Source organism: Choloepus didactylus, chromosome 7, assembly GCF_015220235.1.
Source record: "Choloepus didactylus isolate mChoDid1 chromosome 7, mChoDid1.pri, whole genome shotgun sequence".
NCBI lineage: Eukaryota > Metazoa > Chordata > Mammalia > Pilosa > Megalonychidae > Choloepus > Choloepus didactylus.
Genome location: NC_051313.1, coordinates 26,204,482 through 26,221,337, shown reverse-complemented (window position 1 = coordinate 26,221,337; position 16,856 = coordinate 26,204,482). Strand labels below are relative to the sequence as shown.

The 16,856-nt window shown below is 37.8% G+C and overlaps 1 protein-coding gene across 5 annotated transcripts in view; it reads left to right on the top strand.

The window, feature by feature from the left end:
• Positions 1–16,856, top strand: part of PKIB (cAMP-dependent protein kinase inhibitor beta) — a 131,188-nt gene that overhangs the window by 97,738 nt on the left and 16,594 nt on the right. For 4 of the 5 annotated variants that reach the window (XM_037843644.1, XM_037843646.1, XM_037843641.1 and 1 more), the window contains exon 3: positions 142–212. The gene's annotated coding sequence lies outside the window, so the exon portion shown is untranslated. Of the gene's footprint in view, positions 1–141; positions 213–10,818; positions 10,871–16,856 lie in introns of all 5 variants that reach the window. The other variant, XM_037843642.1, reaches the window with a different exon arrangement.

Here is a 16,856-nt window from a genome sequence, read left to right as displayed (position 1 = left end):
ATGGTGTTTACCTGTTTGAACTCAAACACAAACAAATACACAGCCAAGATGATTAAGATTTTATTATCTAACTGGGTTGTCAACTTTTTTGATTCTTCATAGTTGGCTTTTTTTTTTTTTTTTTCTTCTTTTAACTTGCAGGAAAGAAAGTTTATCAGCATTTCTTCCTAAACCTGCCTTGGAAATAATAGTAGATCTTAATCAGGAGATACGTAAGTATCCTTTTTCTTCTTTATTTAGGAATTTAAATATTGATTTTGTAGAAGAAATGGGCTCTTTCTGTAAAATATTTGAAAGGATATAGCTACCTATCTGAGTTGTCATGCAAAATTTGAATGAGAATAAACTGTACCCCCAAATTTGCCATCCCTCACAACTATACAACCAAAACCTCCATCAGAAAATCTTCACCAACTCTAATGAGTATTTAATTTATTTTTTGGTAATTTCTCTTTCTTGATGTCATTTTCATCTTTCTCCTTTGTGAGAAGATCTGTCTGTCCATATATTTAAAACATCAAAGAAAAAGAAGAGGAAAAGAGTAAGGTGTGAACAAAGGAGAGGGGAAATTTGCATTATTTTATAAGTTATATGGTTCTAAGTTAAGTATTTTCCATGAACACGTTCAGTGAATTTTTAAAAATCAAAACTAGATCTCATAATAGCCAAGGTCTATTCAGTTTCACCATATTTATGAAATACCTGTTCTTGTGCTGTACCCAACTCTGGCCTCGGATACCGGGACTGGGAGATGTGGGAGGGCCTTCTTGTTTCAATTTTCTAAGAGTTCAAGACAAGCTTTAACTCAATTGCATACCTTTTCACAAACATTAGAGGAACCAATGAGAAGATTTTTTTTTCTAAAAATGCATTTGTAGTGCAACATTTTATATTTTATTCCCTGGAAGAATAATTGAGAAAAGAATTTCAAGTTGAATGGAGTCTATTCTAGCACTAAAGCAAATATGAGGCAGATTGAGTTTAAGAGCAGAGTGGAGGGCAGGTAGACAGGCAGATCAGTGAAGCAGAGTCAGGGCACTAAGATCTAGGGCTGGTTTTGCCTTTGAGCAGTTGTATAAGACCTTGGAAAATAAACTTCTTGTCTTCTCAGTTGTAAATATTTGTGTTTGAAGGCTGTTGACTGGAAATGATGACTACCTTAGATCATTTTATGATTCCAGGAAATCCCTGAGACATTGTTGCTTAGTAGTTAATAGGCACTTGTCTTGGGTAATCTAGGATTATTATAATGACATTAGCATTTGTGTAGTAGCTTGTAAAACCAACCAACAGGATCTGAGGTCTGTTTCTAACTTGCTTTATCAGATAAGAACTCAACAAATTGTTTAATTAAAAGGCATACCAAACTCTTAATTATATATTCTATAACAATATAGGCTGTTTCCTAGCTGCGTAGCACTTGTTTTCAGTTCTAGTGCATCCATTTATTATTATTATGATTTGGAGCAAGTTACCCACTCTCTAATGCTTCAATTTGTCTGTAAAATGAGGGTAACGATGACTGTATTATCACAGTCTTATTGTGGGGATTAAATGAAACAATGTAATGTAAATAACAATAAATAAGCCTGTACTACAGTCACAATGTGGTCTTATCTTTACTATATTGTTTAGTAGACATTGAGGGTTTATCCATATAAAGATTTCATTTGTCAGCATATATAAGCTATTTTATGAATGAAGATGCTATATATAAGAATTACTGAGAGAATTGTTGAAATACAGATTTTGAATCCCACTCCCAGATATTTTAGCAACCAGAATATTAAATAATGCACATGGAAGTAGTCTACAGGCTACCCTTTGAGAAACACTAACTTATCCTTTAAAAATGATCCCCAATAGTAGTGGATTATCAAAATCACTGGGAAGCTTTGTAAAAATATACGTATTGCTAAGGCTCCATCTATTTGGCAGATCTGAAGCAAGGCTTTGCAACTTGTCATTTCAAAAAGTTCCCTAGCTGATTCTGGTACTTGCAAACCACTGCTTTATGGCCTTGTCATATCTCTAACATTTTATTAATAAAGCTTTTAACTATGTTTACTATATGTGGATAAGGAAGATAGTCATGGATATATATAGCTTTAGATAGTCCAGGTCAAGTCCCAAGAAAGTTGCTGGGTACCAGGGGTGTAAAATGAATCCAGCATGATCCTAGTTTCAGAGGGGCTCACAGTGTCAAAGGGAACGAGACCAGTGCAGAGGACAGTGCAGGAGCATTGACTCCTAGGGGAGCCAGAGAAGGCTTTGGAGAGGAGGTGACAGTGGTCTGTCTGAAATGCAAGCATCATAACCCCCAGTATCAACCGTGTTGATGTGTATCATTTGCAACCTTATGAGGAGGATGTTTCTCAGGCTTAAGGAAGACGGTTAATGCACTTGAGATTAATAAGGCAGGTGAGGGGAAAGGAACACTGGAACAGGTGGCAGGAGACCTGGGTCTTCTCTCCACCCACCCCCTCTAGACCTGTGCATGTGACCATGGACAATGCAGTTGGACTCTCTAGGCTTCACTTGACTTGCTTGTCCAATTCTTTCAAATAAGTATATATGTGTTAGAGGCTGTTCTGCGAGCTGGGATCCAGTCTTCTGAAGGGTAAGTGCTTCCCGGACAAAGTGTTATCTGAGCCAAGGCTGACATTTTGAGTAATTGTTGGCCAGGCAAAGAGAAGCCCTTTCAGACTGACTATTTTCACATAGCAATATGTATTTAAAGTTTCTCCATATGTTTTTGTGACTGGACAGCTCATTTATTTTAATTGCTGAGTAATATCCCACAGTAAGGCTGAACCACAGTTTGTTTATCCATTCTCTTATTAAAGGGCATCTTGGTTGCTTCCAAATTTTTGCAATTATAAAGTTGTTTTAAAATTAGTGTGCAGACTTTTGTGTAAATATAAGTTTTTAACTCATTTAAGCAAATACCTATGTGTGTGATTGCTGAATCATATGGTAAGCCTACATTTAACTTTGTCAGAAATTGCCAAGTTGTCTTACAAAGGGGCTGTACCATTTTGTGTTTGCATCAGAGGTCCTGTAGCATTGATTATTTTTCTAATGTATTTCTCACCCAGTAGATTCCATGAAAACAGATATGTAACTCTTTTGCTTAACACATAACTGGCAGTCAAAATATATTTTCCAAGTGCGTTAATAAATTCATAAATTAATGAAAATGATTCTAGTTTAGCTAATTTACATTTGATTTTTTCTTTAGTAAATTACTGTTTAGAATTGACAAAATAAAATTTTCCTTTACTAGTGTAAAATAAACTAAGTTTCAATCATATACAATATTGTCTTTTAATAACCCCCAATGATTTAAGATTTCCCCTGGTATTATATTGCAATTATTTTTCCCTTTCTGAAGTCAATTTTGTCTTGCTCAATAAATGAAGCTGATGCAAACAACATAGAAGTAATTACTGAATTAACATTTTTCAGATTAAACCAATTAAACCAAAGCAATTAAACTTTTGAAATGACATCCGTAAAAGAACATTATTTCACCATTCAGTGTGCCAATGAATGATGGAAATGGGACATGTTTTCAAATGTCACATCTTTATTGCATTTGCTAATTAAATGAGGCTTTTCTATTCCAGCCCCACTTAAAATAATTTAGAATTTTCAGGTGTGATTTTATTTTATTTTTTCCCTCAAGAATGATTCTCTACCATGTGACTATGCAAAGACTAACAAAAAGAAGCTTGGATAAGGCCTTACGGGAGGATACTACTAATGTGTCAGCTCTTGGCCCTCAAGTGGTGGCAGCTCTTGCTGCTCAAAATCTGCTTCCAGAACTCTGGAATGAAAAATTGGTTGGACTGTGGATAGAATCTAGCATGAGAGAGATCTACATTCTGTTGTCCTGAAATGCTATTGAACTCCCCTGGAATTGTCTACCGAACATTGAGAATTGTAGTTATCATTTGTCTTTCATTCTCTAAGACCCAACAAGGGGATTAGAAGAGTTAAAAAACAAAAACTGTTTAGCTTGAATAGTCTATAATTCTAAATGGAAGAAGGGGGAGATCAAAGGTGAGAGGAAGAGGGCTTATGCTTGGGCAACTAAGGCTGTGATTGTGGCCGGAGATATATGGCCATGTTCTGTGATACAGCTCAGTGTTTACCGGTATATGGGTCCTGATCTCCTAGGATTCCATAGAATTATCACAGGGATCCATAAAACCATACAACTGTGTCTAAATAAATACTGTCACATATCATGTATGCTACCACTTTCAGAAGTATAGTTTGTGGTTATTTAAAAATAAGAATAATAACTGTATAATATTTGCCATAGTACATTTTTGTCCACCATATATTTTCTCAACCAACAGTTGGGTGTGTTGCCCTCTTGTTCTTCAGCCTTGAGGGATCATCCTGTCACTGAAACTCAGTAAACATGAGTTTAACTCTGTTCCAGTTTGCTAAAGCTGCCTTTTCGCAAAACACCAGAAATGGGTTGGCTTTTATAAAGGGGGTTTGTTTTGTTACACAGTTACAGTCATAAGGCCATAAAGTGTCCAAGGTAATGCATCAACAATCAGGTACCTTCACTGGAGGATGACCAATGGCTTCTGGAAAACCTGTTAGCTGGGAAGGCTCGTGGCTGGCATCTGCTTCGGAGTTCTGGATTCAAAATGGCTTTCTCGCAGGACATTCCCCTCTAGGCTGCAGCTCCTCAAAAATGTCACTATTATTTGCTCTTAGGGTGTTTGTCCTCTCTTAGCTTCTCCAGAGCAAAAGTCTGCTCCCAAAGGCCATCTCCAAAATGTCTCTGTAAGCTGCAGCTCCTCTCTCAGCTCCTGTGCATTCTTCAAAGTGTCCCTCTTGGCTGTAGGAAGCTCGCTCCTTCTGTCTGAGCTTATATAGTGCTCTAGTAAACTAATCAAGGCCCATGCTGAATGGACAGGGCCACACCTCCATGGAAATTATCTAATCAGAGTTATCACCTACAGTTGGGTGTGTTGCATCTCCATGGAAACACTCAAAGAATAACAATCTAATCAACACTAATATGTCTGCCCACACAAAATTGCATCAAAGATAATGGCATTTGGGGGGACAGAATACATTCAAACTGGCATAAACTACCATTTGAAAAATGTACAGTCTATATCGTACCTCCCACACTTCATATTTCTGAGAATTCTCAGATTCTACAAATCCATCCAACACGTGATTGCTCCATATTGCTGCTTCTTCTGGTCTGCTGCCCTGGTCTCTCTGTTCACTGCTTTCTGCTGTCTTCTATCAGTTTTTTGAGCCTGCTGCAGCGCTCTGGCTTACTTCTTAAGCCTCTCGTCTAATTTTAGGATTATCCACAGGGTCCTCCCTTTAATGTCCAAAGCAAAGGCATCACCCAGATGGTTGAAGTGCATAGAAAATGGTGACTGAAGCCTTGAGGACAGCAAGAGAATTACAGTGCAGAAACAGGAAACCATGTAGACATTCAATGTAATTGCTACTGGAGTCCATCGGCTGTGCCTTTTCACAGAGTTTCCCCATTGGCTGGCTCTCACCTCGGTGTCCAGCCTGCCACTTTGTTTCAGGGGCCTGCGAAACTTCTACAGGCAGGGTTGCTAAAATCATGTCCCCTTGGAATCCAAGGCTAAAATCCCTCTCCCTGCACATATATACATGTTATGATTGTTATGTTCTTGGCAGTTAGGCAATTCAGACCCCAGTGAGTGAAACTTTTGAATAGGAACAATATGAAACTTTTATTTTTCTGAACTTCATCATTCCAAAATGGGATTCTCATTTAGCCCAGCTTCCACCATGCCCAATCATTTACTCTCAAGCAAGAGGGTTTTACCAAAGAAAGAGGAAGAATTATTTTTTTCTTAAAGGCTTAGAAGAGCACAGATCGACTTTTGAGTAAGGCTCAGGGTCAAGATACATGGACATGTCTCTCCCTGATACACTTTCCAATCACACATCTTTCCCCAAGCACATGGAAGGCCTGGCCCTCATGGAAGAATAGTAGGAGATCTACTCTCCTTTTCCATGCACACGCTGGCAGACTTGGCCATTTCTTTTTACAAAGTACAACCACCATTGAATGGATGTCCACAGGTTATCTGATGTTAAAAACTGGTCCTTGAAAAAAATTAGAAACCAGCCTTCTAGTGGGATAATTACTAGCCCAGCTGTCCAAGGACTTGATGTGTAGCCTTAATTCTGAAATTACCAGTCACACCAACAAATCTGGCCTCTTGCTTCATCTCTGAAATCTGGGCTTCTTTTTTGTTTCTGTTTTGTAATTAACTGGCTGATGACTGGAATTCCTTATGGCTCCACAATTTCCAGATATATTCAAATTACTCATGGATTGTTTAATTTTATTTTTGTTTTACCTTTCTGGATTTTTTAACAGCATCGATTAGTTTGACTTTACATCAACGCTGTTAAACTATAAAATAGGTAAAAGAAAGTGGATTGAGTATCTTTTGGTTTCTTGTGCAGAATGTCACATTTCAAACTTTAAAATTAGCCTAATGAAACTTGAAAACTCCAAGTTCTGTATTTTTTTTAAATTCAGAAACGTGATGAACTTATTAATCTTCACACAGCTGCTGAACTTCACAAGTCATTAAAAATGTGTTATGAAAAGTTAATCACTTGCCCCCAGTCATAGATGGTAACAGAATTAGAAGCTGGATTTTAGATTTGCATCAGTATACCTGATTTATTAATAAAGGAGTGGGAGTTACCCCCCCAAATAAATCTAAGTATCAAGAGTCTAAGTAATCCAAAAAAAAAATTGCTACAGTTTAAAAGACTAAACATCATTTCTGCTTAGAGCTGTACTTACTACTTTGTATATGAAAAATAGACTTTGGAATGACCCAACTTATATTTTTCATATGAATCTGGAACCCAGTTATAGAAAGTATTAAAGAGAGGAATCGTATCCTCAGAAGAGTTTATATCGTGTATAAGCACAGCAGCCCAGTGCCCAAGCTACTTGGCCTGAGTTGAACAAATGTCTATGAAAAGTGAAATACTCAATTAAAGTATCCTTCTATGACTGGGTTAGCTTATTTTGGATAAAGAAACATGAGATTTTGGCCTACATAAAGCATTCCAATTGAGAATTTACTGGGAAACACCTTTTGAACTTTAATGCTTGGCAATTAACAATACTTTCAAATAAAAAGGCAATGCAAGTTAACCAGAGGTAGACACCTCTGCTAAGCTGACTCTCCAAGATTGACAAGAGGATTTGCTAGGGAAAGCCACACATACAAGTAGGAAAAAAGACCCCTGAACATTTGCATTGATTTTCATGAATCGCACACCTGCAATACTGGGCTTATGAAAATGCCACAGCACTCCTCTTTGCGACCTGTGATGTATGATTCCTGTCAGAGTGCAGCAGGCTCCGATATGCAAGCCTGTGAGGTTTTCTGAAACCTCAGTAGTCCGGAGTGGAGTATCTGGCTTGGCATTTACTCTGCTTCTGAAAGACCCAGGGACCATTACCACCTTCTAACACCAGAGTAAACTGAACCCGAACACTCTGTCCAAATGAAACAGCTATTATACATGTACTGATTAAGTTTTTCTTTAAGCATACTTTTGAGTGCAAGTAAAATATATTTTGAATGCAATTTATCCATCTAGCTCTGAGAAGTCCAAGTTTTTGAGGTAGAATTGTACGTGGATATGTCTGGTCTATTTCACTCTAAAAGTGAAATAAATTGGCTTTTAAATGCTGAGAAGTGGATTGGAATATGCTTTAATCATTACTTTCCACCTTAGTTCCTGGCTATTTTTTATGAATGTTTAGAAAGTTTAGGTGATTTGATTTAAGCAGGGTTGTGTTAAAGGTAAGAAGAATGAAAGAGATGACAACTAACAGCTACTTAATAGGTAAAAAAAAAACAAAACAAAACTAAAAATCTATGTTCTCCTACTGACAATGCAAATAACAAATTAGGAGATACTTTGGTTATTGAGGGAACATTACATGACAGGGATTAGGGAAAGGCATCGGTTATATAGGATTATTAATTGCATTGAAGGGTTTGTGGCAACAGCATATGTCTCAGGTGGATCTGCTGTGTTACTAACAGCAGCAGCTGCTGCCACATCCACCTCCACCTCTGCTCCTGCCATTTACTGAGTGGATGTCATCATGCATTGTAACAACTGAGCTGATATTAAAGCTGTTTCACAACCTCTATGACACAGGCGAGGACCAGTCAGAACAGACTAAAGGCCTAACCACTGGTGTGGCCACATAGGAGCCTAAGGCTGAATACTACCCCTTTCAGAGGTAGGTATTATTATCCCCTATCTCAGATAAGGAAATTGAAGCTCAAAGAGGTTAAGGAGTCTGCCCAGTGTTGCATGGTTGGTGGTGCTGGGAACACAGATTTCTTTGACTCCAAAACCCCATAACAGCCTTAAAAATAGAGGATAAAATGCTGACCATTCAGGAAGGCATTTCCCCCATCTTCCCCAGATAACACTCCTTTTCCATTAACTAATATGTGGAAACATCACAGTTAACAGTTTGATTCTTTGGTCTAAGTCTTTGTTAGGGATTTCCCTTGTAGGCAATGACACAGATAACATAACATTGGATGAGCAAATTAAATCTTTCTCTAAAACTATTTGGATAGGCTGAAGAGGAAGAGGACAATGGAAGGCCTGTGACAGGAGCAGGCTGTGGAGGGCGATAGGAGGAGATTGATGAAGGACGACTGTGAAAGGGGTATGGAGTAGCTGGTCTGGGAGAGCCTGATAAAGATAACAGTCACCCTTGACCAGAGGCTGAATGTCATGTTGTATTGAGACTGGACTTTAAAGTATGTTCCACAATCATCATGCAGTGCCTCCCCTACCTCACTGCCTTCGTAGATTCATTCCCAGCACATACTCTCTTACAAAGAGCTGCTTTACATTGACCACATTTCAAGATTGCTTCTGATTTTTTTTTTTTTAATTCAGAAAATGAACATCTGTAAACCATGTACAAAAAACTAGTTGAAATGGTGGAGATCTCCTTCAATCTTGCCTTTTACCTTAGTCCATTTTTTTACAATCTCTTTGATAGACCCAGACAGAGATGTCAGTCAATACTATCCAGGATTTTCTGGTCTCCCAGGCCGACTCTCCAGGGTAAACTAGCTCCAGAAAGCTGTTCTTTCAGCTATTTTGAAGAATAGTCATGCTTCTTTTCCTCTCTACCTATCCCTATTTGTGAGAATATTTGAGTAATGTCTATAACTACAGTAATTTTCAGATTATTGCAAACCTATTCGACTTTTTATTATTCTTTTCAATGATTTTAATTATGTTGGATTTGGGGGACTTTTCCCATACTACAATTCTTCAGGATAAGCATGAAAAATCTGAATTGAGATGGACAGAGTGGCAGGGTGACCTGAAAGCCTCTTTTTGCAGACCTGTTGCTGGCCTAGGATACAGACGTGGCCGTGCTCACAGAACCCGGGAAGCTCTTCCGTCAAGTCCTGCATAAGCTTCCGATCCTCACAGACAGGGGATGTGTGCATATGGTGTGGACTGCACAGTGCCACATGGACATAAAGTTCATTCAGAAAGTGCTTGTTGAACACGGGCTGTCCACTGTCCACATTTAGAATCTTATTTGTTCTTGCCTCCCACCTGGAGTGTTTAGTGAACAACACATTAAACTGATTTATCGGTGAACTTCAGGGTTGGTTATCAGAGGGTTAGTTTTCCAGGGCTGCTGTAACGAAGTACCACAAACTAGGTGGCTTAAAACAATAGAAATTTATTGTCACACACTTCTAGAGAAGAGGTGTCTGAAATCAAGTTGTCATGGTGCTGTGCTCCCTCTAAAAACCCAGAGGGGACAACCCTTCCTTGCCTCTTCTAGCTTCTGGTGTTTGCCGGTAATTCTTGGCATTCTTTGGCTTGTAGATGCATCTCTCCAATCTCTGCCTCCATCTTGCCATGGCCTTCTCCCCTATTTCTGCCTGTCTCTGTGCCCAAAATTCCTTTTCTTAGAAGGACACCAGTCAGATTGGATGACCTCCCAGCCCCAACCCAGTTTGGCCTCATTTTAACTAATCACATCTTCAAAGACTCTATTTCCAAATAAGTCACATTCACAAGACCTGGGGTTAGGGCATATCTTTTGGGGGGCACAGTTCAACCCATAACAGAGGGAAAGATCAAAGAGCCCAGGGCATGACTCATCTAGCCGGGCTGCAGTGTATGTCCTGACAGGACAGATAAAGTTAATTTTGTAATTTAATTTAATGTTTTACTACAAGGAAATTTTTAATAAGATTTGCAAGTGGATGTGTCTATATATCACCAAGGATGTCTCTATACATTGCTACACTTTAATAACACAAACAGCAAATAGTCCTTTCATTTGGATAATACATGCTATTAGACCATGAAGCCACATAATTTGTGGGTTTTTTCTTCAATTTATTATTGGAGTAAGATGGAGGAGAATCTTACCTGAAATTTATTCCAAAATTACTCCCAAGGTTATTCAGTTATTCCCAAATTTGTATGACCACAAGAATCATTCTGGGTGCTTATAAAGCATATGGTGCCAGACATACTGAATTGGAAGCTCTAGGGAAAGCACTGGGAATCTGTATGGTTAACGGGCTTCCTGGGTGGGCCTTTTGATCAGACAAGTTTGGGAAACACTAGCCGAGTTCATCTGGCTTAAGATTACTGTTAGGTAAATATGCTGCCCACACTTCAACCCCCTCCATTGCTTCCTCTCCCTCTCTCCCCAACTAAGATTTTTTTGTTTTTTAATCTTAGGAAGGTGCTAATTCACTTCACATCTACTTTATCGGGTTCCAGACTGACACAGGTGAGATGAAGTTTTCCTGATAGGTCTCATTTTTCATCCTCTCCATTCCACAATTTAATCAGATGCTAAAGCGAAAAAATCTGGTTCTTCTCTGTGGCATGATGCATAAGAAAGAAGAGGAATTAATTTACACTGCCTGGTGTCAGGATATAATATGATTGTGTTGGCAAGGCTATAAAAAGAAAATACCCAAAGCTTACAAAAAAATTGAAAGAGGTCATTGTTACAGTAGATGGATGAAGAGTGCCTGATCATTTAGCAGTTGCAGAACTGAAAGGATATTCAGGCCGAGGTGTACGTGGCTGAGACAGCTTGATGAAGGTCACCAAATCTTAATTATAGCTTTCAATGGGAAAGTCAAAATTTTATAGTAAAATGCATATTTATTAATCTTACTCTACGGAAGTAAATGCAATGCATTCAACTCTTAGTTACCAAAAGGGAATCTGATAGTAGATTTCCTTTGCTACATTCCTTGGGGACTTCTTTCCTTTGCTATCAGATAAATATCTTTCCATAAAATATGAACTGATTTTCATATTTTAACAAAAAAAAAAATACAAATACGGATTTCTAGAGCAAAGCAAAGTCTAAAACAAAAGGTTCTTGAAATCATTAACCAAAGGTTCATACTGACTGCTTACTATTGTCAAATGAATTCTGCTAGTTGTTGTGACATGGAAGATAAGTTGGAAGTTAAAACTAACACACCTAAAAATTATACAGCATAATTAAATTATAGATAAGATTATATCATCAGCAATAGGAGTTTGCCTCCATTATATTTGTTAAAGAATTTTAAGGCTTCCTAATGTGTGGGTGTTCACAAATATATAATATACCCTATATGTGCATATTATAATAGTGAGACGTATAAATAGACCAAAAATTTATTTATATTCAAAATTCTGCATGTTGTTTTACTTATATGACTCTATGTCATGTTTGCCAGCTGAGTATTGTGCCTTGTGTGAGTTATGGGCTCTCATAGCAGGGTAAAAGGGTGTCATTTTCAATGTGATTGGCATCTACCAGACATAGCTTCTCTTCACCTCTATTTCTGCCCTATATTTCTCCCCTATTTCTGCCTGTCTCTGTGCCCAAAATTCCTTTTCTTAGAAGGACACCAGTCAGATTGGATGACCTCCCAGCCCCAACCCAGTTTGGCCTCATTTTAACTAATCACATCTTCAAAGACTCTATTTCCAAATAAGTCACATTCACAAGACCTGGGGTTAGGGCATATCTTTTGGGGGGCACAGTTCAACCCATAACAGAGGGAAAGATCAAAGAGCCCAGGGCATGACTCATCTGCCAGGTGAGTTGCACTGCGTGGTTTGCACTGCGTGGTTGCACTGCGTGGTTTGGGATTGATAATTTCTACTTCCTAGCAGCTCTGGCAGGGATGGGAAGTGGTCCTATGTAATTAATATGGCAACAGGAGAAGGGTTTAACCCCACCCAATGGAATGTTATGCCATACATAGGCGTCCAGTGTTTGGTTTTGGAGCACAAGTTACAGCCATTATAACTCTCTTGGACAGTGATGGGCCTGGATGCAAACCCTACTATTAGCCCACTCCACCTGAGGCCTGAGGTGCTGTGAACCCAGACTGCCAGTTGGTAGGGGAAGCTTGGGGGGACTGAGTGGGCGGTATCTGAGGGACCTGTTGGGTATAATGAGTTTATCATCAGTGTCATTGTTTTAGTTTCCTAGACTCCTCAAGCAAATACCATGAAATGGGTCAGATTAAACTGGGAATTTATTTGCTCATGGTTTGAGGCTGGGAAAACGTGCAGATCAGGGCGTCATCAAGGCGATTCTTTCTTCCCAAAGACTGTGGTGTCCTGGGGCTGGTGATTCTTGGTCTTCAGCTTGTCACATGGCAAGGCAAGTGGTGGCATTTTCTGGCCTCTCCCTTCTCCATTGTTTCAGCTTCTGGTTGCTCCCTCTTTGGCTTTCTCTCTCTGTGTCTGAATTTCATTCTGCTTGTAAAGGACTCCAGTAATAAGATTAAGACCCATCCTGATTGGGCTGGGCCACACCTTAACTGAAGTAACGTCATCAAAAGGTCCTACTTACAATGGGTTCACACCTATGGGAATAGATTAGATTTAAGAACATGTTTTTCTGGGATGTATACAGCTTCAAACCACCACAGTCATTGAATGGTGTCTCCAGTGTGGTGAGTCAGGTGTGTGTGGAAACGTGTAAGGCAATGAGCTATTTCCAAGTGTGGAGCCCCCAAAAAGAACCTTTCTTGTATGAGAAAAATACTTTGTTTCCTACTGTGATGGATTTGCTTACAAGTCTTCCCTTTTTAATAGCCTTCTGACTGTTCCCCTTGGCATCAGTCTCTATTTTAGGACAATGAATCTTTTACATTTTTATTATGTGACCTAGAAATTTTCATGGCTACTCATTGCTAAGAAATATAACCTCATTTCCTTCACAGGCTGAGTTCTGGTTGAGTCTATGCTCCAGTTTACTTTTCCAGCTCTATGTTGCATAACCCTTTGATGTTTCCTTTTCCTTTCTCCAGAACTTGCCTTTTACATTCCTGCCTCCATGATATGACTTATGATATTTCTTTAACTTGGTAAGCTCTTTCACTCCTTTCTACTTGTATAAATCCCCCTCACAGTTTAAGACCAGTATTTCTTATATTGCTTAATGACCCCCAAATTCAGAGATCATTTCCCTTTTACATTTCTATAGTATTTTTCATTTATACCACTGATTTGGAATATATCAACTGTTGCCTTCTAATTTTACATGTATTTTAATAGGCATGCATTTCACCTGTACAATTAGATCACACAGTCTTTCAGGGTTGGGCTACATTGTATGCTTCCTTTTGTGCTTTATCCCAGTGTTTAGTTTTATTTTTCACTGTTTCTCCAGATTCTTGCACTGGAAAATAGTAGATGCTCAATAACGATTTGTTGAATGAAGATTGAGTCTTTGCTCAACAAATATTTGGTAAAGTGTAGTAGAAATGATACATAGTAGAAATCATATGAAATGATTTTTGTTCTTGCCTCTGTCACTTGCTAGTTAGGTAATTTTAGCCAAACCACTCATTTCTATGATCTTTAGCTTTCTTCCCTTTAAAATGAAGATAGCTTATGACTGCTCTACAGCATAGGATCACATGAGAAAATTATCTAAAAGTGCTTTAAAACAATATTTGCTCAACATTCTTGTGCCATTTTTTCATATTATGAAAATCTTCGTTATAGAAAATTTGGAAAACACAACCAAGTAAAAAAAAGAAAATAGAAATTCTATATAATTCCACTCCCTGGAAATTTTGGTGTTTACCCCTAACAATGTTTTTGATGCATACACACACACACATACACACACACACACACGCACATACGTTTATATATATAAACTTGTTTTATGTTCATTTTCCTATTGTGGTAACATATATATAACATAAAATTTCCCATCTTAATCACTTTTAACTGTACTCTTCAGTGATATCTATTATACTCACAGGGTTGTGGTGCCATCACCATCATCTGTTACCGAGACTTTTTCAGAATCCCAAACAGAAACTCTGTGTCTATTAAGCAAATGCTCTCTATTTTCCCCTTCTTCCAGCCCCTGGTAGCCTCTAATCTACCTTCTTTCCTTATGCGTGTGCTTGTTCTGGATATTTCACATAAGTAGAATCATGCAGCATTTGTCCTTTTGTGTCAGGATTGTCACTCAGGGTGATGATTTCAAGGTTCATCCATGTTGTGGTATGTATCAGAACTTCATTCTTTTTTATGGCTCAGTAATAGTCCATTTTATGTATATACCACAACTTGTTTATCCATTCCTCTATTGAGATGGACACTAGGGTTGTTTCCACCTTTTAGTTATTTTAAATAATGCTTCTGTGAGTATTGGTGTACATATATTTGAGTTTCACTTCTTTTGGATATACTTAGAAGTGGAATTGTCATGAATTTTCCAGTTTTCCTTCTGTTGCTGATTTCTAGATTCATTCCACTGTGGCTTGAGAAGATGCTTCGTATGATTTCAACCTTTTAAAATTTATTTAGATTTGTTCTATGACCTAACATATGGTATATCCTGGAGAATAATCCATGTGCACTTTATAAGAATATGTTTTCTGCTGTTGTTGGGTGTTGTGTTATATATATTTCAGTTAGGTCTAGTTGGTTTATAGTATTATTCAAGTGCTGTGTTTCATTATTGATCTTCTGTCTAGATGTTCTAACCATTATTTAAAGTGGTGTATTAGCTTCTCCAGCTATTATTGTAGAACTCTTTCTCCCTTCAATTCTGTCAGTGTTTTTGATTCATGACTTTTGGGGCTCAGTTGTTAGGTGCATATATGTGTATAATTGCTATATCTTCTTGATTGATGGATCCTTTCATCAATATATAATATCCTCCTTTGTCTCTCTGATTGACAGATCCTTTCATCAATGTATAATGTATTCCTTTGTCTCTTTTAACAGTTTTTAACTTAAAGTCTGTTTTGTCTGATATTAGTGTAGCCATGCCAGCTCTCTGTTGGCTACTATTTGCATGGAATAGCTTTCCATCCTTTACTTTCAGTGAATCTGTGTCCTTGTGGCTGAGTCTCTTGTAAGCAGCAATTAGTTGGATCATCCTTTTATCCAATCTTACCAAACTCTAGCTTTTGATTGTGGAGTTTAATCCATTTACATTCAGAGTGTTTACTGATAAGGCAGGATTTACTTCAGCCAGTTTGCCATTTGTTTTTTTAAGTCTCCTATCTTTTTGTCCCTCATTTTCTCCTTTGCTGCCTTCTCTTGTGTTTTATTTTGTTGATCTTTTGTAGTGTAACCTTTTGATTCCCTCATTTCCTTTGCTGTGTATTTTTAAAAATTCTTTCTTTGTGGTTACTATGTGATTTATATTTAACATCCTAAATCTATAACAATGTAGCTTGAATTTTACCAATTTAACTTCCATAGCATACACAAGCTATGCCCTTCTATCTCTTCATCCAACCCCCTGTATGTTGTTTTTTATAATTTATTTGCCCAAAATGTTTGTACTTGGTTTGCCCAATAACATAGATTTATAATTTTTCTGCATTTGTATTTTAAATCATGTAAGGACAAAAAAGAAGAGTTGCAAACCAAGGATACAAAAATATTGATGTTATATTTATCCATATAGTTACCTTTATTATGGATCTTTATTTCTTGAAGTTGGTGCCTCATGTCTTTTACTTTCATCCTGAAAGATTTCTTTTAGCATTTCTTGTAGAGTAGATCTAGTGGTAAACCACTCTTACAACTTTTGTTTATCTAGGAATGTCTTGATTGCTCCCTCAATTTTGAAGGACAGTTTTGCTGGAGATAGAATTCTCAACTGACAGCTTCAGCACTTTAAATATGTCATCTCACTGTTCTCTGGCCTCCATGGTTTATGATGAGAAATCAGCACTTAACCTTACTGATATCCCTTGTGTCTGATGAGTCACTTCTCTGACTGCTTTTAGAATTCTCTCTTTGTCTGTGGCTTCAACAGTTTGACTATAATGTGTCTTGGTGTAATTTTCCTTGAGTTCATTGAGCCTCTTGGATGTGTATATTCATATCCTTTGTCAACTTTGGGAAGCTTTCAGTCATTGTTTCTTCATTCTTGCTGTCCCTTCCACTTTCTCTTCCCCTTCTAAAACTCCCATAATGTATATGTTGGTATGCTTCATGGTGTCCCACAGGTCCCTTTGACTCTGTTCACTTTTATTCATTCTTTTTCCTTTCAGCTCCTCAGACTGAGTAATTTTAATTGTCCTGTCCTCACGTGTGCTGATTTTTTTTTCTGCCTTTCAAATCTGCCGTTGAACTCCTCTCCTGAATTTTTTATTTCATTTGTTGTACTTTTACACTCAATATTGGTTCCTTTTAAAAATTTCTATCTCTTTATTGAACTCCTCCTTTTGTTTGTGTATTGTTTTCCTGATTTCCTTTAGTTCTTAGTCCTT